Source organism: Clinocottus analis, unplaced genomic scaffold, assembly GCF_023055335.1.
Source record: "Clinocottus analis isolate CAN_PGR_092001 unplaced genomic scaffold, fCliAna1.0.p SCAF_4, whole genome shotgun sequence".
NCBI classification, from domain to species: Eukaryota; Metazoa; Chordata; class Actinopteri; order Perciformes; family Cottidae; genus Clinocottus; species Clinocottus analis.
Window position 1 is genome coordinate 3,090,105 of NW_027176153.1, and position 8,964 is coordinate 3,099,068.

An 8,964-nucleotide genomic window follows, 5' to 3' on the forward strand; every position below is an offset into this window, starting at 1 on the left:
TTCTTAAATGAAAAAGTCTCTCTGGCTCCTGGAATAAAACACTCTTATGCACCATTAAAGGCTCGAGAACCACATGTCTGTTAAACAGTGTGTATTGTACATTATAATAATCCCTCATAGTTCACATTCATCGCTTGGCGTTGCATTACATGACAGTGGTCGATGACATATTTTCACAAAGTAGTTTTTAAGTAGTTAAGTTAAGAAAATATTATTTCCCTGGAGTGGAGCGTCGGCTTAATTTAATATCGTCCTGCGTGAATTAACTGGCGGCTCACAGCTATTTATTTTGAAAGAAGTGTAATGACGCTCGCCTCAGATGATGCGTTCAGAGATCATCTGTAACCATCCACAGGGATGCTGCACCAGTAAGTCTAATGGTTTCATCCTCTCACCTGAGAAACCAGTTACACAGAGAGCACCGATGCCTCACTCCTCGTGATGTAACAGCTCGTGCCAGGGAAGCACAGGCTGCATGTCCCGTGTGTTTAAAAGTCTCATTTATTCCACATATGCATGTTTTTTTCCCTCCCTTTTCGAAGCTGAGGAATAGACAGGAATAATAAAGTAATGCCAGCTTGGCGGCTCAATGTCTCATCGGAGCAATAGAATATGTACAGATATTATATATATTTTATTAACGGCCATCCCGCCACATGGGTTTGAATGTAAATGTCCGTTCTACTCCGGTTCTGCTCCTCTGTACTGTCTCGGCGGCGTAATGCGAGCTCAGCCGCCTTCGTTTACTTCCACGCGTCGTCCTTGTGCAACACAGAATTCCCATTTGTGCAGCACGAGAGAGACACACACAGACACACACACACACACACACACACAAAGAAAGAAGAATCCATTTGAATGCATTCCGCCTGTTTGACCTAAAACAGCATCGGACCCAACAGCCTGCGTCTATGGCTCCGCCCCCTCACATGAAAGAGGGGCAGAGAGCCCGGCGGTGGAGGTCATATATTTCGTCACCCCAAAGGCCTTTTTAAAGAAAGTTTTTTTTTGCCGGGCTGCACACTGCGCTCGTGAGATGTACACATGTGCTGCAAGATTGTTCAATAATTCATAAAAGACTGCCCCCCCTCAGCTATAACAGCTATAAAAGGCTTAATAAAAAGACGAGTGGGAAGCTGTTTCCGTGCGATTACGCAGCGACTGGATAATTAAACCTCCTCTATACCATGAGAAGTAAGGCTTATCGTCTCCTCGTGGCTACGAGGCTCGTCATGCATTATTCAACAACTGGCAGAGCGGTCCGGCTCTCTGGTGCCTCTGTGTGCATCCACAACAGCTTCCAGTGCACCTCCAGTTTAGAGGATGGCCGTGTACGTGTGTGTGTGTGTGGGTGTGTGTGTGTGTGGTTGTGTGGATTGGCGTCCAGTTCTCTCGGGAGTGATGATTAGATTATTCACTGGTTGTGCACACATCCACTGTAATGAGGAAGCCAGTTTAGTGAGACACAGCTTGGCCTCTGTATGTAGAGGTGGCACCTGGGTAATCTTCCTTATCAGTTTAGCAAAGCTAATACAACACATTAGGCACTGTGCAAACTCCTGTGCACGCACAGACACACACACACACACACACACACACACACACACACACACACACACACACACAACTATGTTGATGCAGACCAGTCAGGGGAGGCAAGAGATAGAAGCAGCAGAAAGAAATCTTCAATGAAAAGCATTGTAGTCATTACAAAAGATGCTCTCAAGTCTTAATTAATATATAAAATATAATACTTCTATATATCTATCTATCTATCTATCTATCTATCTATATATATATCTATATCTATATCTATATATATATATATATATATATATATATATATATATATATATATATATATATATATATACACACACACACACACACACACACACACACACACACACACACACACACACACACACTTCAATACAACCAGAGAAGTAGCCCCCCAGTAGCCCCTGGTGGTCAGGAGAGAGAATGCAGCTTTAACACATGAAGCATAGACTTCTATACAACCAGAGGAGTCGCCCCCTGGTGGTCAGGAGAGAGAATGCAGCTTTAACACATGAAGCATAGACTTCTATACAACCAGAGGAGTCGCCCCCTGGTGTACATTATAGAGAATGCAGCTTTAACACATGAAGCATATACTTCTATACAGCCAGAGGAGTCGCCCCCTGGTGTACATTATAGAGATGTTTAAGGAACTTCAGCATTGGCTTCACTTTTCAGAACCTTTGCAGGTTTCTGCAAAGGTTCCGTTCGTTCCGTCGTCACTTTTGCTATAAATGTTAGCGCTGTTAGCATCATTAGCTTCAAGGCGCTGACATGTACGATGCTCCCAGTCTCTCGTATACCGCACCACCAATTTGTGCAATTTGTGAACAGGTGAAATAGTGTCTCCTGCAGCCACCGAGTCCACGACGGCCTAAACGCTTTGTTATGAACTTGTTTGCGTCGGTACGTGTACAGGTGTGTCTGTGCACAGGCCGACCGGCTAATAGGATTTTTCCAAATAATGAGTCATCGTGTGCTCGGTGCGGCGTCTGTGGCGTCCTTTGGAGCGGCTGTTGTTTGGGAAGCCAGATGGGGTGAGAGTGTGTGTGTGTGTGGTTTAGTGGGTGGCTCATTTAGCTGTCTGACACACAGCCGGTGGGTGAACCTTTTAGATGAGACGGGGGAATAGGTGGAATAACAGAGACACAATTTAGGAGGCGAAAGCAGCCTCGCGTGCTCTTCTCTCCTCGCTATCAGAGCCTGCGAAACCGGCGCCGGGGTCCTCGCTCGCTAATTTTCCCTGTGCTGGTTTTGGGAGGAACGAGATGCGGTCGGCCTGTGATTATTTTTACCTCAGGCACGGTTAATGAATAGATGTTTGGCACTTTGAGTAATGAAAACCTCTGGGCACCATTAAGCTATTTAAAATGACATTTTAGTGACGATTGAAAGTGACATATAATTGCCTTGTACTTTCAGAGAACCCCAAAATTTAGCAATCGAGGCTTTCAGGGGGTCCGAAGGGTTAAATCACGGCATTTCTCGCACTTATCCTCCATCTTTTTCTTAGAGGATTTGTGTAGATGTGTTCGATTATCAACGATAGAAGCGTCGGCGCGGTCTGCAGCGGCCTTAGATGTCGTTATTGTTACTCTGCTGAACTTCAGTGTCTGTACCCGCTCTAACGGCGGCGCTAACGGCGGCGCTAACGGCGGCGCTTACGGCAGCGCTAGCGGCGGCGCTAGCGGCCGGCGGCTGACAGTCCACACACAAACATGTTCTGAACCACAACGACACACTCAAACACATTTTTGGGGCTAGACGGAGCAGTGGGAGACATGGCGGGGTGCTAAATGATGCAACAGAAAGCTGCCAGGGCCATCAGTGTTACTGAGAGGAGGAAAATGAGGAGAAGTAAAAGAGAGAGAGGGAGAGAGAGAAGAGGAGATATGAAGAATCGTGTGTCGTGATCTGTCAGGGTCTCTGGCAGGAGAGAGATGGATGGGCTCGGCGGGCGAGAGATGGAAAGAGAGACAGAGAGAGAGAGCTGTTCGGGCCAGACAGCAGAGAGAGAGTACGGTGGGGAAAAGATGGAGGATTGTTTAGTAAACCTGTGGAGAGATGAAGTGACAGCGGGGCGGAAAAGATGCAGAGTAGAGCCGGGGAGCAGCAGGTCGGTGAGATACGACCACGGATTCATTTACTCAATAAACACACACTTTGCTAATTGGTGTAGCGTCATCGATCCGTGTCGGAGAGACAGCAGGAGTGACTTCCCCACGCTCCTCGGACTTTCGTCCTAATCCCCGATTCATTTACTCGCAACGCAGCGCTCTCACGTCGAGAACGACCGGCTTCAGTAGAACCAGCTCGGGTCCGTGTTGCTCTTTCTTGGTCCGGTTGGTGGGAAAAAACTCTCGTCCTGCTTCCAATATTAAAGGGCAAATCTGTTCCACAAGCCATGTGTATTGATCTGTATTGATCTGTATTGATCTGTGTTAGTGGTCATTGACTCTTTGTCCATACAAACTTGTGTGATTGTGTGACCCAGTAGACTGCGTATAAGAAGTGAATTGAGTCATGGCGTCGCCATCTTGGATTTCGGCCATCGCCATGTTGTTTTATGAGCAACTATATACCATATTTATAATATGGAGGAGTGACTTAAAGACGGCGTATACAGCTCTGTCAATCACCTCGTAGCCCCGCCCCTAAAGCGTCCCCTGCTTTATGGTCTGTTTGACTCTAAATGACCATAATTTACTAAATGAACATCATGCTGTATAGAAGAAGACTTGAAACTAGAGATTAAGACATAAACTCATGTTTACAATGTTTACTGAGGAAATACATCAAGAGAGAAGTAGAGTCACTTATATAGACTTCTATACAACCAGAGGAGTCGCCCCCTGGTGGTCATGAGAGAGAATGCAGCTTTAACACATGAAGCATAGACTTCTATACAACCAGAGGAGTCGCCCCCTGGTGGTCAGGAGAGAGAATGCAGCTTTAACACATGAAGCATAGACTTCTATACAACCAGAGGAGTCGCCCCCTGGTGGTCAGGAGAGAGAATGCAGCTTTAACACATGAAGCATATACTTCTATACAACCAGGGGAGTCGCCCCCTGGTGGTCAGGAGAGAGAATGCGAGACACTTCTGCCTTCACTCAGCCTTCACTGTCTCCACCTTTATTCATCATGACGGGCAACAATGTGCAGTCTACTAAAACTAATCATGTTGTGTTATTCCTAAGTCACCTGTCAGTCTGTATGACTTCATGTTTACTCTTCTTGGTTTGTTTCTAAAAAAAAAAAGTGAGTGAACAGGAACTAAAATGCAACAACGTATCAATGCTTTTGTCCATAAACACAAAATCACAAACACACAGAGGAACACAGGCAAAAAGTGTCTCATGTGCACAGAAGTCAAGGCAGAAGAAAGATTGAAGGCAGGAAACAAGAGGGAGGGAAGAGGAGGGAGGAAGGAGGAGGAGGGAGGAGGAGGGAGGAGGAGGGAGGGTGTCACACAGGCAGAGGATAAAATTTATGAGGAGCAAGTCGAGTGGCGGATAAGAGACATGATAGAACAAAGTAAGCAGGGAAGGACAAATAAGCTGTTGGTGGAAACAAGCAGAATGATCAATAGAGAGCATGTGGGTGTGAAGAAGCACCAAGACAGGAAATAACACGGAGACGAAGCTCAGCCTGTTGAATATACTTCATTATAATTTAGCATAATTATTTTGTCCATTCGTAACGATAGTATAAATGAAAGGCTCATTAAGAAGGTCATGTGAGGAGATTGAGTCTCATATTTGAATGCTGGAATACATCCTAATGAATCAATTCCCATACAGTCCACGTATTTATTAAACATTAAGTTGAAAGACTGGAAAAACAACACACACACAAGGCGAACAAAAGGAAGGAAACCCAGGGGCCCTTCTGCTAGAGCCCCATGAGCCGAAAAGTCAATGATGATTTATTTCTGTACTCAAGTTATCACACCTCTAAAGTTATTTTAACCCAAACCACAATTTCACGATCTTTTCCTAAACCTACCTAAATATTTCACGATCTTTTCCTCAATCTAACTATTTCATGATATTTTCCTACATGTACTTCACAATCTTTTATTAAACCTAATTTAGTATTTCTCGATCTTTTCCTAAACCTAACTAAGTATTATGCGATCTAAATCCAAACCAAAACCTCGATATTTCACCATCTTTTCCAAAAATCCTCCCAAACGTTTCGACCATCTTTCCCTGAACCTCACGCAGTATCTCACCATCCTTTATGAAACTGAGTATTAAACGATCTATTCCTGTAGCACAAACCTGGCTGAGTTGTTTCCTGTGAGGAAGTTTATTTTGAAACACAGACCGTCGCATGAGGACACGATGAAGAACACATGACGTATGCCACGTGTCATCGCATAGACCTTCACGTCATCGTCTTGACGGCGGCTTCATAGATGAAGATGGAGCCGTTTAAAGGAAAAAACTCTAGATTGTATGGAGGCTGAATCCATCGTATGTGTGATGACTGAATAAATACAAAAACACCACGATAAAGACACGTCTATTTCCATCCCCCTCTTTCTCTCCTTCCTCTCCATCCTCCTCCTCCTCCCATTAGGCTTCTGCTCCACATACAGCCTCCTCTTCGGCTATCCCTCCTCCTCCTCTACGTAATGAATGAGGGAGCTCCTCCCGCCGGACAGAAGTAGGTCTCGGGAGGAGTCGGGGGAGGAGGGGGAAGGTAGTGAAGGGTGAACGGGGGACGTCTCAGAACTGGCCAGAGGAGATACAGTCTGATGGATGGGCCGCAGAGAGCGGCGGAGGGAGAAAGCGAGGGAGGAAGAAGAGGGAAGAAGGGATGACGCGGAGCTATCGTTCCATTTTCCTTCCGTCTGGCTTCTCCGTGATGAAGGCCATTACTCACACAAGGAGGACCGGTCTGCTCTCTCTCTCTCTCTGTCTCTCTCTCTCTCTCCCTCTCTCTCTCCCTCTATCGGACTGTCATCTGTCTTTCTTTCCTTTAAGTAGTTTTTAATGATGTACACAGTTGAATTAGTGTCAAATGTGAGTTGTGAAACATACATTTAAAAAAAGAAAAGATTAAAATGCGTCTGCATCTGTTCGCACCAGATTGTGTGACGCGTGCGTGCATGTGTGCGTCTCCGTGTCCGTCCACGGCGTAGCTCTCATCCTGCTGCAGTGAGCTGCACTGCATTCTGGGTGTCCGGGTCCGGCCGCATGCCGACGGCGACGCGCGCCGTCTGAAAGCGGCTTTTCTTGTTCAGTATGCGCGTATAGCTGACTAATAACACGACTCTCCTCTCAAATGTCCAACCAGGTGACGTTTAGATCAACTGGCCTCATATTGGGGAATCCAAACAGTTACTTTCTGGCTGAAAACCTGCTGATTAACTTTATTTAAATGACTAAAATACAGTAAAGACTTGTGGGAAGAGATCTATCCGAACAGAAAAAAAAATACCGTTAAGTTTTATGTAATTACATAAAACCCGTAACCTCAAAAAAAAACTTGCCGTCACTTTTTCGCGCAAAAGTAACGTTTCACCTTTTTGTTAATAACAACACTTTACAAAGTCAGACTTCAATAGTAAACACATCTATGTTCTCCGAGCCTGTACGAATCTAACAACGTATGGTAGAAGCTTAGTGAATGTATATTAATACTTGAAAAGTCCAAGTGAAGGCATAAAGCTTCTAACTTTTCCATTTTTGAACTGAACGACACAGTTTTTTGACTAACATCCTTGGTAACAGGCCAAGACTTTGTTTTACTGTCATGTTTTTGTGAAAAGAAATGCTTACGATCTGTCTATAAGTACTTCTTACAACAACACAAACAAAAAAACATGCAGAATATCTAGATGTGCTCAGTAATTGCAGGAAGGAAAATGTCCCCCAACTATGTCAACGTGAAGATGGCCATCAAAAGGTGCTGCGACGTCTCGACCCGCCTCCTCGTGTCCACGTGCTTCCTGTTGGTGATTTCCACATCTCTCCCAACTCAATCTCCATTAACGATGGGAGGGCGAGCCGTAAATTTGGGTTATTAAAACGACCTCGGCGCTCCGCTGAGTCGGGGCGAGAAGTATGTGTGTAATTAGAAAATTAGCAAATTTGAAGTTCAATTAAAGCCCACGAAGCCGAACGCACTTAGCCGCTCGGTGCTTAGACATGACGGGGAGGAGCTCATGGATACTTATGAACACATGTTCGCCGCTTGTCTCGAGGTGTTTGGGGAGCTCCGTGTCATTAACGAGGCGGGTCGTCAGACGGCGAGCGATGCGAGAGAGTGCGTGGAAGTTGCGTCTATGTGCGCGTGACATTTCGGCATACGTAATCTCATTAAATGCAGTCGGTTATGGAGAGGAACGTTTGGCAGCGGTTCTGTGTTTTTCTGTTGAAAATCAGCCAAAGCCTTTGTTTGTGGAGTTGGCACAGTCGGAGCATGAATGAATGGATTAGATATGAGACTAAGAGAGAGAGAGAGAGAGAGAGAGAGAGAGAGAGAGAGAGGGAGAGAGAGAGAGAGAGAGAGAGAGAGAGAGAGAGGGAGAGAGCGAGAGAGAGAGAGCTGAGGGGAGGAGGAGTGCTTGTTGTTTCCTGCCCGTATGAACTGGCTGTGACTTTATTAACGTCCATTTTCATTCCGCTCACAAAGCCGCGATACACAAAGAGACGCTGGACATCTTTTCACGCCAAGCAGACGACAACGATGTCGAAAAGACTAAAGCCAACGCTGACGTGCCTCAAAGCTGCATTCTCCCTCCTGGCCACCAGGGGGCGACTCCTCTGGTTGTATAGAAGTCTATGCTTCATGTGTTAAAGCTGCATTCTCCCTCCTGACCACCAGGGGGCGACTCCTCTGGTTGTATAGAAGTCTATGCTTCATGTGTTAAAGCTGCATTCTCTCTCCTGACCACCAGGGGGCGACTCCTCTGGTTGTATAGAAGTCTATGCTTCATGTGTTAAAGCTGCATTCTCTCTCCTGACCACCAGGGGGCGACTCCTCTGGTTGTATAGAAGTCTATGCTTCATGTGTTAAAGCTGCATTCTCCCTCCTGGCCACCAGGGGGCGACTCCTCTGGTTGTATAGAAGTCTATGCTTCATGTGTTAAAGCTGCATTCTCTCTCCTGACCACCAGGGGGCGACTCCTCTGGTTGTATAGAAGTCTATAGAAAATTACTTCTCTCTTGATTTTAAATTGTCTTCATCTCTTCATGAGGAAAACAAACAACAAATAACAACAAACAAACAAAAAACCCTCAGCGCTGCTGATAGAATGTCTAAAATCACCGGTGTGGTTATATATGTACACACACACACACACACACACACACACACACACACACACATATATATATATATATATATATATATATATATATATATATATATATATATATATATATATAT

General features: G+C 45.3%; 1 protein-coding gene across 2 annotated transcripts in view; it reads left to right on the top strand.

The window, feature by feature from the left end:
• The window catches only part of samd10b (sterile alpha motif domain containing 10b), a 57,404-nt gene that overhangs the window by 33,352 nt on the left and 15,088 nt on the right, over positions 1 to 8,964 (top strand). The window lies entirely within an intron of this gene.